Below are 21,043 nucleotides of genomic sequence, written 5' to 3' on the forward strand. Positions count from 1 at the left end.
CGGCCGCCTCCTGCCCTTACGCCGGCGGGTGGCGGCGGTGCAGCCGCCTCTCCTCCCGCCGGCCCTGGGAAGAGCCGCCGCCGCTCGGCCCCTTTCGCCGTCCTCTGCTCCGCGCTGGCAGAGCCTCTCGCTGCGGGCGCGGGCAGCGTCTCCTCCGGCCTCCCTCTCTGCGGGCGCGGGCTGAGCTGCCGCCGCGCCTCACGCCAAGCGCTGAAGGAGCCGCCGCCTCGCCTCGCTTATGTCCCGCTTACGTCCCCCCTGCCCGCTGGGCGAGCCTCCTGGGTCAGGCTGAGAGGCGAGTGCCCTGCGCGAGCAGCGGGCTGTGTTTATGTAGAGCTGCTGCACCGCGTGGGAGGGTGGCTGGGAGGCAGAGCTGAGCGCAGAGACTCTCACTCAGACGGAGCGAAAGGGGGTGGATTTACACTGACGTACCCTCCCTTCCCCAATTACAAAGGAGACTCCAGAGCCCTTGTGTCCCTTTCCTAATCCACTGCAAAGCCGGGTTCCTTTTCCAAATGTGGCTCCGGCCTCTGAGATTCACTGGGGGAATGTCTGTACTTCGGATCATTTGCTCATCCATCTAAACATCATCAGAGTAGTTAGCCGCTTACCTTACACAGCGCAGGCAGGAATCAGGATTTAATGGCTGGACAGTGCTTTGGATATGTATAGCACAATGTAATGCAAAGTTTCTAAATTTTATGAATAAACTTCAAGCATTTATTTTGGATTGGTACTGCAAATAATGATTGCCACCAGTCAAAGCTGTTTCCATACACCCATATACCCAATGCCTCTCATCTGCTCTTGATGAAGGACATCCCTCAGAGTCCAATTTATCTCCTTTTCACACAGTTGGTGTTCTCTCATTTTCATTGTTTTAATTGATTTACATCACAAATGCAGAATCGTGAAAATAAAATTAAAAGTGTTAATGATGGTAAAGAAATCAGTCCCGCATTGTTCAGGGAGTTTGCTGCACTAGTCTTTTTTAAGCTTTTGTCCAAACTTGTATCTCTCCCTTGGGCCCTGACAAGATGAGAAGTATGTTCCTCACCCACGCACCTTTTTTTTTTTTTTTTAAGAAAATTTATTTCCAACATGGACATGTTTATCTCTATCTTAATGTATTTTTCTCTAGTCCAATGCATTTCCCTGGAGTTAAAAGACTTGTTGTCATTTGCATAATAAATGTCTATTGCTCTTTAAAATGGTGGCATCTGTGAAAACACTTACAAGTTTACCATCAGTGCTGAAGTAGGATGTAGTCCACAAGTAGTTCACCACGTTGTTCAACAAATAAATTCGTTGATAGTTTCTGTATTTTGTCACATTGATCCTTAATGTCACACACACAAGTTCCAAGAAAGCCAATACTGAATTTCAGTACTGCAGCATGTTTGTTCTATTCATGAATGGTAGTCACGTACATACAGATACCAAAGTTGCCAGTCTTACCACACAGGGAACAGAATTTACAATCTTCTTCTCTAATACATAGAACTCTGCCACTTGAATGAATGAAGAATTTCCCTTGGCTGATAGTTATGATGGGGAGGGGGGTAATCCTCATGTCAGTCCTTGATTCAGTCAATAGAGAGACAATATCAAAATGATAAAACATTTGTGTAGGTCTGATATATTCCATCCTACAGAGGTAGAACAAATAAACCAGTACTTTAATTACAAGATGACACATGTAGGGCTGTGTGAATGTATGTGTTTAATCAGGTGATGTTATAGCTCTGATTTAATGTTGATTCATTTGATTAGGCTTTTGTACAAAACATGCATATATATTTTAAATGCATTGGTTGAAGTTTATGTTTTTGTTTTTCTTTTGTTTGTAAATTACCTCCATTGAATTTCATACATATTGGTATATGGCATGGGCATTGTAAGCAACAGCAGAGATAGTCACTGCTTCCAGCTTCTCAGCTTTTCTCCTCTGAGAGTGAAAGTGCTCTTTCTGACTTCCAGCAGAGAACAACTGAATAGGCATGAAAGTTTGAGGAGAGTTATAGCAGCAGGCAATACACTCTGTAGGTATCTACAGATGTAAACTTGTTTTGGGCAATCATAGGTTTGGAGGTCCAGGGCGGGGGACGGGGGTGGGCATGGAGAAAGAAGAGACTTTAGAAAGGTTTAAGAGAACAGAATGTTTAGGGGAAGGTTAGCTCAAAAGGAAGGCATTTTACAAAGGAAAAGAAAAACAGTTAAGAAACAGGTGGGTATATATAGAAAGAAGGATTAATGGAAAAACTGGCTGGCAAGGAAAATGCTGAAATGACAGAGAATCAGAAAAGGTATTTTGGACTAAGAAAGAAATCAAGACTAGCTTGGCAAAACCATTACTTGAAGTGAACATTGTAGCAAATCTAGTCTGAAGAAAACTGAGACAGGAAATGTTGAGGAAAGAAAAAGTTGAACCAAGAAAACTTTTTTTAAAGGCAGTCTATTACTTTTTATTTGGTAAAAAGTTGGCTGCCAAAGGGTTGTTAAGCCACCAATAACTTTGCATTGTTGTGGGTAACAATGCAAAATGTTAAACTCATTTTATTTTAAAATAAAGAATTTGCTGTTGGTTTTTGGTCTGATAGCACTGTCATGGCAAGAGCAGGAAAAGAACCTTGAATTGAACTGATCTGCTACCCATGTAACTGTAAAATGGTTTTGGCATTGTTTTTTATGAGGAAAAAAGATGATTTGTATTATTTATTGTACCTGTTTGCTGGTTAGAAAGGGGTTTTTCTTGAATTATATTAGAACCATTTGACCCTGAGTATATATGTACACTGGATTTTCAGATTATAGTTAACTGGCAACCATTTTAGGGGATGGTTGATATTGGCTCTCCTTCTCTTAAACTAGTAACTTCCTACAACTGCACCCTCAGTGTTTTGAGGTGGCTTTCTACAGATTCCCACTAATTCATATTTCAAACTAATCTTCCCCAATGTAGGCAATGTACTGAGAGCCTTGTGTTTGAGCTGTGCATCCAGAAAGTGAGAATACATAATGCTGGCAAGGTCTATTATTTATAACAGAGCTTACAATAAAATATATAGATTTTCAAATATTTGAATCAGCATAAATGGGTGCTCAGTTTACCTTTCAATAAACTGTGGCTTTCTCCGTGTTCAAGTGGGCTTTAAAATATGTTAACAAAAGCATATTGCAACCTATTTATTAGGTTAATAGGTCTAGAGCATAACTAATTTAGCAGTTGCACAAATTAATAAGTTGTATTGCTCCCTCACATGCAACCCCTTATAAATGTTCATTGTTTCCAAACCTAGCATCTGCTGGGAAGCAACATTTGACTGGTTCACTGTATCATTATTTAGCACTGTTTTGAGTACATGGCACTGCACACTAAGGGACAGGAGTTGTGCCAAACAAATTTATCCAGATCCCTGCCACAGAAGGCTAACTATCTCTGGGTATCTCTGGGTAAATTACAGTAAAATGTACTATAAACCAGGACATATGCAGAGTGTGGTGTGGTATCTATAAAGTGAAGAAAGAGTCTTCTAAGGGGAAGCCTCTGCTAGTACAGACTGTATCACAAAATACTGGCCCATGACACAAGTAGTGTTTGAAGCCTGTCTCGGTGAAATAGCGATCGTTTTATATGATAAATGTGCCTCGCATCATGATATCTAGAACTATAAACACAATTGTAAAGCAATGTCTGTTCAAAAATATTGTACTCTCTGTGTATTTTCCAAGTGGGATTGCTTTCACTTGTTTTAATATATCCTGAAAAGAAAGGGACAGTAGCCATTTCAAGATTCTCTTCACTAGTTCAAGCTGGTGAATCTTGGGTAGGAATGGAGTATCATCATTTTTCATCTCTTCTCTCCCACTTTGATACATTTCCATGAAATGGAATTGGATTCCACTTCAAATAAGCTATTTTAAAATGGATAACAAATACATCACATTGATATGGCAGATAAATATTCAGTCACTTGGTTGTACAACACTATTGTAATCTCAGTATTTTACACTCATTTAATTTTTACATAGGAGACACAATTAGAGTATTAGTAGCTATAACACTCAAAATGCTACATTTGGAACAAAATGTCTTATTAGGAAATATACATCATCATTTAAAACAGCTAAATATGGAGTAGTGGACAGCTTGGGTTCTGTAAAGATGAACAAGTCTGTGAACTTCTTTAGTTATATAGTGACCTGTCATTTCCAAATGAGTAACAGTGACTTGAAAGAAGACAGGCAAGTATTTTTGTTTGTTATTGTTAGCATCGTATCAGGACTGTCTGTGCATGAATTCATGCTATTTTAATCTGTGTTCTAATAATTTTACTGATTACATTATAGGAAAGCTGTAACACTATGTCAAGTGATATTGATTAGCTGGGGTTTTTTAATCCTTGTATCAGAGCTTAGAAGGATGTTTCAATCATGTTCCCCACCAACAGTAATCATTAATAAAAATCAGAAGTCTAATTATATTCAGATAGCACAGAGGAAACTGGGAATCAAGATTAGTTTTTCACTCAAAACATGATCTCTAAGATGCCACAAGTACTCCTTTTCACTCAAAACAGTCTTCTTCATAAAGCAGTTTCACCTATGATAGAGAAAGGGTAACACCTAGTGGTATGAGATTTAAGTTGCAGCCAGAATAGAAGTTGGCTCAAAGGCTCGAAACTGTTGACAACAGAACATCTACAGTAAAGAGAAAATTATAACCTTTTTATCATAAGAATAGCTGTGAATTAGCTAGTGTAACTACATCCAGAGTTTTCCCCATTAGAATTGACAAAAAAATAAACTTGACCCTCTGCTCCTATACCAATATGGATATTAGAGTCTAATGTTTCACAAATAAAGACGTGTTGCTTATGATTTTACTGATTTATATTACTTTAATTAGCAGATGGCACCTTTCAATATGCTTAAATTGCTTCTGAAGCAAAATATTTAACTTTTACTAACTACAGAAAATGCCACTAGATGAATAGGACTGTTTATTGAACTGAAGGCTTATCAAGTGTCACTATTTAAGCTTGACAATGCATGGTTAAAGAATGAAGTGGTGGGGGTGACAGTAAGGATTCCCTTATCTCCTGCAGTTCATTCAGTAACTGAAAACATGCACAGTTTAATTGCTAAAGCTTGGGGATTGTTAGAGTTTTGTATTTTGATGGTTCTGACCGTATCTGTGCTCTTGAAATATTTGAAGTTCTGTAGGTTTGACTTTTACAGTCAAAAACACCCATTATCTTCAGTTGAATAGCACATTAACATCATTGGTAGTATTCACAGATGGCCATTAAGTAGACTGTTCATAAAATCTCTCATATGGGACCCAAGTGTTGGGTATGTGGTGGCAAAAAAATTGAAGTATAAGTTATCTGAACCAGAAAAAAATAAATTAGATCACTTCCTATGAAACCCCTCCTAAACTGCTTTATATGGCTCCACAGCTAACATGAGAGTGTTTATTTTACAGGAGTAGTAGTGGAAGTTATCTGCAAATTTATCCCTTGTGCATCAATAAAGACTATTCTGAGAGTATTTGTTTTTATCTGATGGCATGTTGTTAAAAGGCCAGACATTATGAAAAAATATTTTACATAAGTCATGCATTGAACAGACCCCAAATATTTTATCACAATTGACAATCACCTAGAACTTAATAGTGGTCTGGAGCTCTACCCTCCGTAGGTAGAGCTCCCACTGCCAGTGTGGGAGAGGAGATGTTACCTCTGGAACATCAGCTTCTCTCAGAACCCGATGAAGGGGGGGAGAGGGAAATCAGTCATCTGCAGGGTAGCACAGAGCACATCCAGCCCCTCTCTGAATCACTGTCCCATACAGACCCACCACATTTTGTGTGTGAATCTCTAGTCAGCAGTTAACACAGTTCAGAGTTGTATTAACTCCCTCTGAGTACTCTCAGTGACCACCAGACAGAATGGGCACTCAGTTTCCAGGCCCCAGTGAGATTTGCAAACTAGGCATTCCCTCATCTATCTTGCTTTTTGGGCCCAATCTAGCAGATGAGTGGTGAGGAGGCCCCCTTATAACCGTTAGCCCAGTGGTTACACCACACTCACCCTGGATGTGGGGGAGATGTCTACAGTTCAGTTGGGAGCAAGCCTGCCTCCATCCCTGGGCAGACAGACTTGCGCTAGAAGGGCTTGAGTTAGCGTACTAAAATAGCAGTCCACGTGTTCCAGCCCTGAAGTTCAGGCTCTCAAGTGGGCTTGAGAGCCAGAGTCAGAACATCCACCTTGGTGTTTGTAGCACACATCTGTCTGCTGAGAGGCTCACTTCCAGCAGCAGTGTAGATACACTCTAACAAATTCCAGTTTAATTCATTCCTCCACCTGAGGCAAGGAAGGGATTTGAACAGGGATCTCCCACTGCTTATGCGAGTGCGCTAACCACCGGACTACAGAGTCACTCGTACTCTTGCTAGCGCAATGCATATTTATTTATGCACAGGTGAACAGTTTCAACAGGACAGACTGAGAAACCCAAACCGGGATATCCCACCAGTGAGGGCATTCACATCCCTTTTCCACTGCAGGCTGAGGGGGGGAACTAAACCCAAGTCTTCTATATTTACAGTGCTGTAAACACTGGGCTACAGTTGTTGCTGCTGCTATGGCATTTCTTACAAAAGAACATCTTAGGCCATGTCTAGACTACCCGCCAGATTGGCGGGTAGTGATCGATCTATCGGGGATCGATTTATCGCGTCTAGTGTAGACGCGATAAATCGATCCCCGATCGCTCTGCTGTGGACTCCGGAACTCCACCAGGGCAAGAGGCGGAAGCGGAGTCAATGGGGGAGCGGCGGCCGTCGATCCCGTGCCGTGAGGACGCGAAGTAAGTGATTCTAAGTCAATGTAAGATACGTCGACTTCAGCTACGCTATTCTTGTAGCTGAAGTTGCGTATCTTAGATTGATCCCCCCTCTCCCCAGTGTAGACCAGACCTTAGATTCATAACTCCAGGAGAGGGTACAGATTACAAATCCCAAACAGAGTTAGGCCCCAATACCTCTCATTTCCATTGGCTAGCTAGCACCTGCAGTTGATGACAAAATTAAGAGCATTTGGACATATAATTATCTGATATGTGGTTCACTCAGGCACATAAACTGTCTTAGCTGCACCTGTAAATAGTTGCAGGTGCAAAAAGGGAGGCCAGTTTGAAGCTGGTCTGAAAATCAAGCTATGTCTACACTACATCTTATGATAACTTATGTCGCTCAGGGTTATGAATAAACCAGCCCTCTGAGTGACATAAGTTACACCAACGTAAGTGCTCGTGTGCACAGTGCTACGTCAGTGGGAGAGCTTCTCCCAACAACATAGCTTCTGTCATTCACAGAGCTGCCATTCACAGAGGAGGTCAGCATAGAGCGTCTTCACCAGATGCACGGCAGCAGCACAGCTGCCTCAGTACAGCTGCAGCGCTGTATGTGTAGACATGGCCCCGGACTCTTCATGCCTATATGTACGTGCACATACGCATGCCTGTGATATGTGCCACAAAATGATGTTTCATTGTATGTCACTGCTACAGCTTATTGTTAGCTTGAGGGTGTTCTGTTAAGGGAAAGGCTCTGTTTTATTTTAACTTTAAGATTTTTATGTAAATGCTGGACTAACAGCCCTGGAGAATGGAATCTTTTATTTAATGTCATTTTAAAGAAATTATGCTACAAGCACAAATAAAGCAAAAAGAGAAATCCATTCTTCTTAAGCCTTGAAACAGACTAGGGACATTATTAAGTCAGACAGAGACAGGATGAGATTGCAGGATGGCTTCTGGTAAAAAGGAAGATTATCTAAAGGGCAGAGGCTGAAAATGAAGCCTGCAAGGCAAGTGACAAAACGCTCAAGGGATAAGAAAAGAGCTTCTTGTCAGAGCCAGAAAAAGAAAAGTTAAAAACAAAACAGCTGAGAACAAATCTTGTTGGGGTGGAGGGAGGAGAAGGGAAGAAAAGAAACAAAACATATAAACTAGAAACATCAGCATAACTGTAGCGTGTAGGCTACACACTCTTTAAATAGTTAGCAAGCCCTCTAGTGGCTCTCATCATCTTCTATGTTTCAAAAGCCACCAGAATCCTGCCAGAACAACAGTATATGTATGTAGACGGGTCTTACATACTGTATATAGTTAGCAAAGATAGTTATTTCAATCTCATTGTGCTCTTATGGCTGCTTCATATTACTTTTGTTGTATAAGAGCAAGACACACAAAAATAACACAAACACATGACCTCTCTCCTTCACTGTTCATAGAATCATAGATTATCAGGGTTAGAAGGGACCTCAGCAGGTCATCTAGTTCAACCCCCTGCTCAAAGCAGGACCAATCCCCAATTTTTGCCCCATGTCCCTAAATGGCCCCCTCAAGGATTGAGCTCACAACCCTGGGTTTAGCAGGCCAAAGCTCAAACCACTGAGCTATCCCTCCCCCTGTTCCTCTTTAAGGATCAACTGCTGCCCTTATATATGCATATGAAACTTCCCTTGATTTCAATAGGAAGTGAATATGTATGTGAGGGTAGAATTTGGCTCACGGTCTTTGGATAGAAGTAACTGGTAGTGTTTGTTAGAACTTACTGTTCACTTTTGTCAGACACTGTTAGACACAATACCTCATTGCTTTTAGAGTGCTAATAGCTTTCCGTCATTTAGAGTAAGCATATGCACTAACCTATTTATTTATCACTTAAGAATAAGTGATATAATAAGTGATAATAAGAATTCCCGTAGAAGGGATGATGGAGGGGGAAGAGGAATGCTGTGTAATGGTTATCAGTTGTTAAAGTACACTAAGTAAGGGGTTCTCAAACTTCATTGCACCGCAACCTCCCTTCTGACAATAAAAATTACGATATGGCCCCAGGAGGGGGGACCGAAGCCCACGCCCCACTGCCCTGAGTGGGGGCGTCAAAGACAAAGCCCAAGGGCTTCAGCCGCTGGCAGGGGGCTTGTAGCCTGAGCCCCGGCACCCAGGGCTGAACCCCTCAGGCTCCAGCTTTGGCTTTGGCCCGGGGCCCAGCAAGTCTAAGCCAGCCCTCGCAACCCCATTAAAACAGGGTCAAGACCCACTTTGGGATCCTGAGACTGCTGCACTAGGTCAATTCTTAGGCCTACTGACCTTGTCTGTAGTAGTGCTGAATAAGGTGTGCCTCAGGCATCCAGAGTAGTAAGGAGCAAGAACGGCCACAGAAACAGGAATTGAGGGCTCCCTAGAGTTAGATGTGAAGGGGAAGTCCTTTAGACAGCTATTCAAAGAAAAAATATATTTTAATATGTTATTAATAGGAAGAGTCTTGAACTTTTAAAAGTGAGTTCCCCAATGGGTTGGCTGTGTTTCAGTGATGTATAACTTGTATGTCAGTAATACGTTTGCAAAGCAATTTGAGATCCTTCAGTGTGGTATCATATATAGAAACTATTGTGACTGATTCTATAAGCCACATTTGGTAGCAAAAAGAGCACTATATGGCCAGTTTCCCTAAGCTGAACAGGATTGTTTCTCTCTGTGTAACCCTTTTACCATCCACTGAGCAAAGCCACAGGTTTGCCAGCATTGCACTTCTACAGAATAACATTTTGGCTCACTTACCCAAAGCTGGGTACTGGCAATAAGCATATTTAATATTTAAACCATATAGATCACACCAACTTAAATTAACACTCCTATTTAGTTCCTTTCAGGCACTTCTGTTTGTGTTCCTGTCTTGGGTTTTCCTGCAGGATTTAAACTTTTATTGTACCGTTCAGTATTCAGCCTTTCTGTTGTCCCCAGACACCAACACTTGATGCTACAGATAGTGGCATGCCACTGTAATGAACCTGAGTTGAAATTTTCAAAGTAACTAGGGGATTTGGCCATACAACTTCCTCTTAAATTAATGGGAGCTGTGTAGCTAAATCCACTAATCAGCTTTGAAAATCTGAACCTTTGATTGTGTAATGCAGAGATGCCATAGTTACTTAGAAAACTCATGCAGAGCATGAGAGTATAATTAATGAATTTCTACTCCTAAAGCATATGCTTCTGTCACTTGAGCTAAAGGATGGTCTTCTGCTTGTTAGTCTGTTAGTGGTCATGTGCTCCCTCAAGATATTCTACTGGAGAGTGAGAGAAAAACATATTCCTAAACACATGAGAGAGCTTGATACATTCTCCCTACTAGTGCTGCACACACATGTTCAGTAATTTAACCAGCATAACTGGTGTGTTAACTTCCATCCCTCCATCTCCATGCTGCAAGTCTGAATTTCATAGTCGCATTTCCTATTACCACTTCATCACATATTCAGTGGTTTCTGGGTTTTTTGTGGAGGTTGGGTTTTTTTTCATGTGCATTTTGAGAGATGGGCAAGGCCTAGTAGTTTTAGCTATATTAAGAGAGTCACATTGTTAGGTTTTTTATTGTAGCTTTGACTAGCATGAAGAGTTACTAGTGTCACCCGATCATGGGGTATATGTACCCTGTGACATGTTGTCACCCCTGGGGTGCAGTTTGGGAGCCATGGGAACCACTGCTCCCCTTTAACCTTCCAGTTGGGCTAGCCTTTCCTACACTGCTCTGTTGGTGACTCACAGCCTTTTCGGGCCCTGTGGTCACCCAACACGACAGCAGGTGGCACCACACACCCAAACTGAACTACCTGAGTGCCTTACTCAAAGACAGGCAGGAGACAATGACCAATTTCCGAGCTCCTCCACCCTGCACCCTTGCTGGAGTATAAACCCAAAATTGTACCATCTTGCACTGCACAGGGATCTGTACAGTATAAGCTCATAAAGTTCACCCTCCCCTCGATGTGGGAAGGATATGCACAATACGCTTGTGTTAACCAAGCTGAGATTTTTCCCCATACACTTCACTCAAAGGCACACTGGTTTAGATAAAGCAAAAAGAAGTTTATTAACTACAAAAAGATAGATTTTAAGTGATTATAAGTTATAGCAAACAGGTCAAAGCAGATTACCTAGTAAATAAACAAAAACTCAAACTAAGCCTAAAATACTAGAAAGATTGGATATGAATTAGCAATTTCTCACCCTGACTGATGATACAAGCAGGCTTGCAGATTCTTAAGGCACAAGCTGCACTTGCTTTGCAGCTTGGGCTCCTCACCCCCATTCCAAGTCCTTTTCTTTCAGAGCTTCTCTCAGGTGTTGAGTTGTGGGGGAGTGAAGAACAGATGAGGTCACTCCCTGCCTTATATAACTTTTTTCCTCTGGCAGGAGACCTTTGTTCCAAACTTGGTTCCCAGACCAGTCTGTGGAAAAATACAGGTACCCAAACTGGAGTTCAGAGTCATATGGCCTGGTCACATGCCCTTGCAGAGTCATAGCTGCCATTACTTACAGGCCATCTGAAACGTTTACAGGAAGGCTAAGCTATTCCACAGCCCATTGTCTTTGTTGATGAGCCATTAGCACTGTCTGGCTTCTTCATTATTGTACCTGAAAGCCGACACTGGTGTTTTCCAGAGAAAGCCCATTTGAAATACAGATCCATAGTCAATATTTATAATTTCAGATACAAAAATGATACATGCATACAAATAGGATAATCATATTCAGCAAATCATAACTTTTCCAATGACACCTTACATGACCCATCTTGTACAAAATGCTTCAGAATTATACCATAATCATATCATATTAATATTACTATGACGAATATGGGGTGTAGTGTCACATACCCCATTCTGGCCCAGCAACCAAAAGGTTAACACAGGCACTGCCAGCGCTGGCTGATTGGCAGCCTCACAGCAGCTCAGAGGATAAAAGGGCTGGGAAGTGGAGGGGTGGGGCAGCTACCAGAGGAGTGAGAAGGCTGGAGAAGGAACGCCTGCCAGCAAGCTGCTGAAGAGCCACTCAGGGACAACACCCTAAAATGAGATGACAAGACCAACAGGCTGAAGAGCCTTCAGAAACCCAGGGGAGGGTAGGAAGGAGCTCTGGGCATAGCTGGAGTCAATGAACCCTTATCTAGCTTGAGGGCCCTGAGCTGGAACCCAGTGGAGTGCGTGGGCCTGGGTTCCCCTATCAACTCCTTGATGGACATAAGAGCAGAGAGGGTTTTCAGCCTGAGCATCAAAAATTAGACTTCAGAGTAGCAGCCATGTTAATCTGTATCAACAAAAAGAACAGGAGTACTTGTGGCACCTTAGAGACTAACAAATTTATTTGAGCATAAGCTTTTGTGGGCTACAGTCCACTTCATCAGATGCAAAAAATTAGACTAACTGCCTTGCCAGGCTGCGTGAGCTCAGATTCTAGTCTCTATTCAAGCCTAAGTTAATTGTGTGCAATTTGCAAATGAATTCCAATTCAGCAGTCTCTCACTGGAGTCTGGTTTTGAAGTTTTTCTGTTGTAATATCACAACTTTCATGTCTGTAATCGCATGACCAGAGAGATTGAAGTGTTCTCCAACTGGTTTATGAATGTTATAATGCTTGACATCTGATTTGTGTCCATTCTTTAGATAAGCTATTACCAGCAGGAGAGTGGGGTGGGGGGAGAGAACCTGGATGTGTGCTGGAAATGGCCCACCTTGATTATCATACACATTGTAAGGAGAGTGAAGGAGAGACTGCTGAATTGGAATTCATTTGCAAATTGGATACAATTAACTTAGGCTTGAATAGAGACTGGGAGTGGCTAAGTCATTATGCAAGGTAACCTATTTCCCCTTGTTTTTTCCTACGCAACCCCCCCCTCCCCCTCCCCCCTGTTCCTCAGACATTCTTGTTAAACCCTGGATTTGTGCTGGAAGTGGCCCAACTTGATTATCATACACATTGTAAGGAGAGTGATCACTTTAGATAAGCTATTACCAGCAGGAGAGTGGGGTGGCGGGAGAGAAAACCTTTTGAAGTGATAAACACCCATTTTTTCATGATCTGTGTATATAAAAACATCCTCTTTGCATTTTCCACTTTTATGCATCTGATGAAGTGAGCTGTAGCTTACGAAAGCTTATGCTCAAATAAATTTGTTAGTCTCTAAGGTGCCACAGGTACTCCTTTTCTTTTTGCGAATACAGACGAACACGGCTGCTACTCTGAAACCTGTCATATGATCTTAGAGTGTAAACACTCTTCAGGAATTTTTCTGGTAATGGTTGAATCTACTGTGATGTCTGCCATGGGCAATGCTTTACAGATTTAAACTTGTTGTTCAGCTCTTAGATATATTCTGGTGACAGATGCTATAGAAAAATCTTAAACAGATTCTCACTGCTAGTTCACCTACTGTAACATGATCTTGATTTTCTTCTCTACTCTTCTTCGTTGCTGGAAAAATTACATTCTTCTGGCCCTGTCCATCAAATCTTCCTTTGGGAATAGTTTTAGCAGTATAAACCATGAACCTCAGTCCTGGGAGGTGCCGAGAATACTCAAATCCCATTGATGGGGTTGAGAGTGCACAGTTCCTTAAAGATTGTACACAGTGCACCAATAAAAAATGTGAATGTCTAGGTGCATTTCTAAGTAACAAAATAAGAGACAGGGAGTTTGCCCATTTTACTTTTTGAAATGTGATAAGGGACTGTCCTGATGCAGAATTTGTCCCAGGATGTTTGGCAAAGGGCATAGTTGATATTTATTTTTAATCATTAAAGTCTGATAAGGGACTCCTACTGTCTGTGCTGGAGATTGTTTAACTTGCGATTCTCCTGGCAAGAGGGAGACCAATGCTTTTTGAGGACAGTAGGTGGCAGTGTTGTCTCTGTTCCCAAGTGTCAAAGCACTGAAGTATCACAGCTCAGAGAAGCCATTTCATGAAATATGCTAGATGGCTAAAGTTCCAGCAATCATAGGTGCTTCTGCCCACAAGCAGTGGAAAGATTCTTGCAAGCTTCTCTGGAGTAGCTGTCAACATACCCTCCAAATTCGGAGTGAAACTATATAAATGCTTTTAACCAGCGATACCTGTGGTATGTTTTTGCTCCACTATGTAGTGTTTTTATTATTTGGACGAGAGGGATCCTTCAACTTTTAAAAATGGAAAATATTATAATGCTCTTATTAATTTTATTTTTAATTGTGCTTTCCTTTACTTAAAAAATGAGGACCTTGAACAGCATTAATCATGCTGGTTCCCCTCTCTGGCAGTTAGTTCTAAACTCGCATCCCTTGCCTTAAGGTGAAGATACCTCCTGGAGCCTTTGGGGAGGTAGCAATTCATTCAGGAATCAGTCCAACACACATCTGTTACAACACATTTATCAGCATAGATTGAATCACAGCATCAGATTCAAAAGCAACAGAATTAAATAAGGAAGTTTATCCCTGCTGTTTCAGAGTAACAGCCGTGTTAGTCTGTATTTGCAAAAAGAAAAGGAGTACTTGTGGCACCTTAGAGACTAACCAATTTATTTGAGCATAAGCTTTCGTGAGCTAAAGCTCACTTCATCGGAGAATTCTATAGAGTGGTTTTTAAAAAAAAGTTTGGTTCTTTAAGAAGATAGTGGTGGTTGATCCACAGAGTGCATATAAAGAAACATTGACAACGGCACTTACTGAATGAAAAAACTAAGTTCCTGGCCAATGGAAGCTGCGAGTGGCTGTATCTGAGGACGCTCAGGTAAACAAAGCATCTCGCGGCCTGACAGGGGCTTACCCTGAACAAGCTGAGAACCAAGTTTGGGAACCCCTGACCTAGACTGAACTCCTTCCAGGCTGACAGTGTAACACAAGTATTACTATGCAACCAGCTACAGGAATGAAGCTTTAAGACACTTGAAGTATATAGGTTCCAGAAGCCTGACACTGTACTTAACACAGCCCACTGGTATATTACAGGCTGCCTTAAGTCAACTCAAGTCAACAGCCTCTACATCTTTGTAGGTACTGCTCTACCTGATATATGCCAGGACATTGCTAGTAGAGTAGAGCACACAAGGCAATACACAAAACCCAAGACATCCGCTATATGATATAACCACTGTTCTATATTTGCCACAAATCTTGTACAAAGGTTGTCAAGTGAGGTGTCTGTGGAAAGGTTATGACTCGCTGAATATAATTCTGCTATTTGTATGCTTGTATCATTTTTGTATTTGAAGTTATACGTATTGGCTCTATACCTGGATTTCAAATGTTTGCTCCTGGCGTAATGCCCCCAAGATGGTTAGCCAGCACATCTTGGAGGGACTAATCAAATTGAGTGGCCCATAAAAAAAAACATTTAACTGACAATGAACCACGGGAGATACCTGCTACACATAATGGACTTTCCTGCTGTGACTAGGCGAAATGCATAGATATGTGACTCGTCCATTTGACTCCAACCACCATCTTGTTACTCTCCTTTTCCACAGTCAGAACAATAGGTTTCCCTCCACGTGGCAAAAGAGATAAAACGCCATGGAAACTCCTCCATTTTGCCTCTATCCTGCTCCAGCCTTTTTCCTGATCAAGCCTCTGGACTATGAACTTATACTAATGGGAGCATTCTAACCAAGGAACTGAGGACCTTCCAATGTTTTGGAAGCAGCCAAAGACTTGATTTAAGCCAGCCGTTTATTCTATCACTGCTACAAGCCTGAACCAAGAACTTTGCAGTTACTGTATGTATTTGATTCCTTTAACCAATTCTAACTCTCACCTCTCTTTCTTCTTTTTTTTGAACAAACCTTTAGATTTTAGATACTAAAGGATTGGCAACAGCATGATTTTGGGGTAAGATCTGAGTTGTATATTGACCTGGGTGTGTGGCTGGTCCTTTGGGATCAGGAGAACCTTTTATTTGATGAGACTGGTTGTAAAGAACCACTCACCTTTAAATCCAGTGTTTTGGGGGGGTAATACGAGGACTGGAATACCTCGGAAACTGCTTTTATGACTTCTTGTTAGCCAGTGTGGTGAGACAGAAGTTTACTTTTGTTGCTGGCTTGGTATATCTTATGGAAAAATAACTGCTAGTTTTGGGGTGTAGCTGCCCTATTTCTCAGTGGTTTGTCCTGTTTGGTATTCTCAGTTGTGACCCACACAGACACGGTTACAGCAACAAATTTTCTTTTTCTCAAATTACTTGAATGTCCCTAGACAGACCACAATGTACAGTGCCTGCAACACTTTTATGGTGTTAGGCTGTATATTGTACATGGAGCTGCTTCTGGCGTCTCATTGAGAAAATGTTTATGTTCAATAAATATTGTTGTCCTCAGTGTACCAGAACCTAGAGCACAGGTAAAAAGACTGACTTCAGCAATGTACCTACTATTGATACTAGTTAGTGTATTTCTTAAGACTAACAAGGAGTTAGGGCTTGATTCAAAGAGAGTTAGGCCTAATTAGTATTAAGTATCTGCACCTTCTTTAGAGAAGATCAAGAAAAGGCCATATACATAGCTGAAATTGGGGAAGTAATTTATTATGATCAGGTGCAACAGTTTAACTCAGTGAGTAAGATTTTCACAGGGTTGGGTTGGAATTTCATGGAATTGTGGTGTCACCTTTTGTTGTCAGTCATACTGTTCCATAAACACTATTCAATGGGTTCTTTTGTTAGTCCAACAATGCACTCCTTGGCTCACCTCAAACACACCTCTGTTCCTAAGTGAGAACCAGGTGTCCAGTTCACGATATCCCATCTTAAATCTGCTGAGATTATTGCTCAGTCCCCTTTGGGCAAGATGCTATGCACAGAATGTTACAGCCACATCTAGTTCCCGTCTGTAAATTAGCACTGGCTATATCATAGTTAGTGCTAGTTGTAAATTTAAATCCTTTTTGAAAGTTCATCTCTTTATATGTACTATATCAAAAGAGGAAGGAGAAGAACATATCCTGGACTTACTGCACTGACCTGGATAAACACTTACTGGTATAGGGCATAGTGATTCTGATATCTGTTTTGAAGAAGTTGGAAATGGGAACCTCAGATGTTGCAAGTAACTTGTATATTTTGTTTCAGTTGTCTTCAGTTTCGCAACTGAGTGAGTAACAGAGCTACAAGTAGGGGAATTTTCCCTTCAGCATTTTACATTTCAAAAGTTAAACATATCAGGCTGTCCTTTGTGGTGTAATCAGTGCGGGTGCCTCTTTTGCTATTCCCTTCTGCGGTTTCTGCTTGAGTAGGCTAACTCATCAGTTTCTCCCTGGTGCTACTGTGAAAATGGGAGGCCTGTTTGTGATATGAATTAAAGAATCAAAGGATTTTATAGCTGTAAGTTTGTTAACTATAGACTAATACAACTAATTCAGATCATTAACAGAGACTCTACATGAGGAGAAGGCCAAAGTGTGGCAACATTCCTACCCCTACACCATGGCTAAAATGTCCTAGCAAAGCCATTAAACATACCAACATGTAGCAACAGAGCATATATGCATTCGCTTCCATGTACTCCTGTTGTCACAACCAGTGAGCAGAGACAAGTACGTAGGTGCCTGGGGCAAAGCAAAATCAACTTGTGGATTTTATGTCAAAAGCATAAGATTCAGGGGCCAGATTCTGCCCTCTATTATCTACGTGCAACCCCGACCTGGGATATTCTATCTACTACCCAAGATCCATAAACCTGGAAATCCTGGGCGCCCCACCATCTCAGGCATTGGGACCCTGACAGCAGGATTGTCTGGCTATGTAGACTCCCTCCTCAGGCCCTACGCTACCAGCACTCCCAGCTACCTTCGAGACACCACTGACTTCCTGAGGAAACTACAATCCATTGGTGATCTTCCTGATGACACCATCCTGGCCACTATGGACGTAGAAGCCCTCTACACCAACATTCCACACAAAGATGGACTACAAGCCGTCAAGAACACTATCCCCGATAATGTCACGGCTAACCTGGGTGGCTGCACTTTGTGACTTTGTCCTTACCCATAACTATTTTACATTTGGGGACAATGTATACCTTCAAATCAGCGACACTGCTATGGGTACCCGCATGGCCCCACAGTATGCCAACATTTTTATGGCTGACTTAGAACAACGCTTCCTCAGTTCTCGTCCCCTAACGCCCCTACTCTACTTGCGCTATATTGATGACATCTTCATCATCTGGACCCATGGAAAAGAAGCCCTTGAGGAATTCCACCATGATTTCAACAATTTCCATCCTACCATCAACCTCAGCCTGGTCCAGTCCACACAAGAGATCCACTTCCTGGACACTACAGTGCTAATAAACGATGGTCACATAAACACCACCCTATACCGGAAACCTACTGACCGCTATGCCTACCTACATGCCTCCAGCTTTCACCCTGACCACACCACACGATACATTGTCTACAGCCAAGCTCTGCGATACAACCGCATTTGCTCCAACCCCTCAGACAGAGACAAACACCAACAAGATCTCTATCAAGCATTCTTACAACTACAATACCCACCTGCGGAAGTGAAGAAACAAATTGATAGAGCCAGAAGAGTTCCCAGAAGTCACCTACTACAGCACAGGCCTAACAAAAGAAAATAACAGAACGCCACTAGCCGTCACCTTCAGCCCCCAACTAAAACCCCTCCAACGCATTATCAAGGATCTACAACCTATCCTGAAGGATGACCCAACACTCTCACAAATCTTGGGAGACAGGCCAGTCCTTGCCTACAGACAGCCTCCCAACCTGAAGCGAATACTCACCAGCAACCACATACCACACAACAGAACCACTAACCCAGGAACCTATCCTTGCAACAAAGCCCGTTGCCAACTGTGCCCACATATCTATTCAGGGAACACCATCACAGGGCCTAATAACATCAGCCACACTATCAAAGGCTCGTTCACCTGCACATCCACCAATGTGATATATGCCATCATGTGCCAGCAATGCCCCTCTGCCATGTACATTGGGCAAACTGGACAGTCTCTACGTAAAAGAATAAATGGACACAAATCAGATGTCAAGAATTATAACATTCAAAAACCAGTCGGAGAACACTTCAATCTTTCTGGTCACTCGATTTCTGATCTCAAAGTGACTATCCTTCAACAAAAAAACTTCGAAAACAAACTCCAACGAGAGACTGCAGAATTGGAATTAATTTGCAAATTGGATACAATTAACTTAGCCTAGAATAGAGACTGGGAATGGTTGAGTCATTATAAAAAGTAACCTATTTCCCCTTGTTTATTCCTTCACCCCCTCCCTCCCCACTGTTCCTCAGACGTTCTTGTTAGACCCTGGATTTGTGCTGGAAATGGCCCACCTTGATTATCATACACATTGTAAGGAGAGTGATCACTTTAGATAAGCTGTTACCAACAGGAGAGTGGGTTTGTGTGTGTGGAAAAGGGGGGGGGGAAATAAAACCTGGATTTGTGCTGGAAATGGCCCACCTTGATTATCATACACATTGTAAGGAGAGGGATCACTTTAGATAAGCTATTACCAGCATGAGAGTAGGGTGGGGGGGAGAGAAAACCTTTTGTAGTGATAAACACCCATTTTTTCATGGTTTGTGTGTATAAAAACATCTTCTGTATTTTCCACAGTATGCATCTGATGAAGTGAGCTGTAGCTCACAAAAGCTTATGCTGAAATACATTGGTTAGTCTCTAAGGTGCCACAAGTACTCCTTTTCTTTTTGCGAATACAGACTAACACGGCTGTTACTCTGAAACCTTCCCACTGACTGTATGTTTTGTAACTGTGAGCAGAGTTCAGCCCTAAGTCAGCAGTGGTAAAATGAAAAGTAAGGAGCTTAAGAAAAATATATGTCTGCAGGAGACAAGAAACAATGGGACATTGACAACCCAAAGCCTCTGTCTATAATTAGCATGCTCATATATATAGCTGTCTCTGCTGTTGAAAGTTGAAATGAAACTAGTGCATTTTTGCCTTTCCAGTATGTTCACTTGGTAGCAATTTTCAACCAAAACTGCAGAACTGTTTCCTTTATGTCAGAGAAGAGGATTCCCTTATGTCAAAGAGGTGAGCCTTTGTCAGTCTGCAAGCAATTTACTTTTATAGAACACAGTTCCACTTAAGGTTTAAAAGTCCATTTCACATAAATGGCTAAATCTGTTCCTGGTATAACTCCTCTGAAGTCATTTTCTCAAAGTGCTGAATAATGTATCCTACAAGTGATCTTACAGAAGGAAGGTAAGTTATATCCGAAATCAGAGTGACTGGAGACCAGTGAAAAAGTTTACCCTGTGCCAGAGGGCCAGGACGAGGCTTATGCTCCACTTAAGTCCCATTTAAACCCTATTTTGAGAGCTTAAGTGGTGAGTAGGCCTCGTACGAGCCACTTGCACAGGGGAAAATTTCACCTTTTGCCTGAAATCACAGGTGTTTGAAAGTATTATGCACTAATATTGCCTTATAGGCTGCAGATTATGATACTTACCTTCCTTAATAAAATCCTTCTGAGACTCCATAGAGTTACACTTAGTATATACCCATAGGGTAGGATTCTGTGCTGTGCTGCCTGGAGACACAGCACAGAAGATGCAGCTCACCAGGAAGGGGGGCAATGGTGGCTGACACTCTTGCACCATCCCAGTTTGGGGCTTTGTTCCCTAGCACAGTGGTGCGCAAACGGGGGCATGCCTTTCGGGGATTGGGGGACAAGAGTCTCTTGGAGGAGGGTCATGAAGAAATTTCAGACTTTGGCCCTTTTAAAATACAAGAGTGATATTTGTATGTTTCACAGCACTTACTAGTGCCCCTTGCCACCCTTACTTCTGTGCTGCTGCCTTCAGAACTGGGCAGCTGGAGAACAGTGGCTGCTGGCCAGAGCATTCATGTTGTTTGCGGTGCAGGAAGATCATATTTTTTAATTCTCCTCCCATCCTGTCCCACAATACCTGCTCCCACATTGTTTGTTGAAATTTTTATCGCGCTCTCACTATTATGGCAGCAGGTCCTGTGGGATCCCAGTCCCAGAGAAGACGGACATGACAAATTCCATGAATGATAAGGGGGGCATGACTGGAAAAGTTTGCACACCACTGCCCTAGCATAAATGAGAACAGTCAGGAGTGGCTCTACTTTATGGTCTTCTCCTCCCAGGACTAGTCATCTGAGTTCAGTATGA

This window comes from Natator depressus, chromosome 1, assembly GCF_965152275.1.
Source record: "Natator depressus isolate rNatDep1 chromosome 1, rNatDep2.hap1, whole genome shotgun sequence".
NCBI classification, from domain to species: Eukaryota; Metazoa; Chordata; order Testudines; family Cheloniidae; genus Natator; species Natator depressus.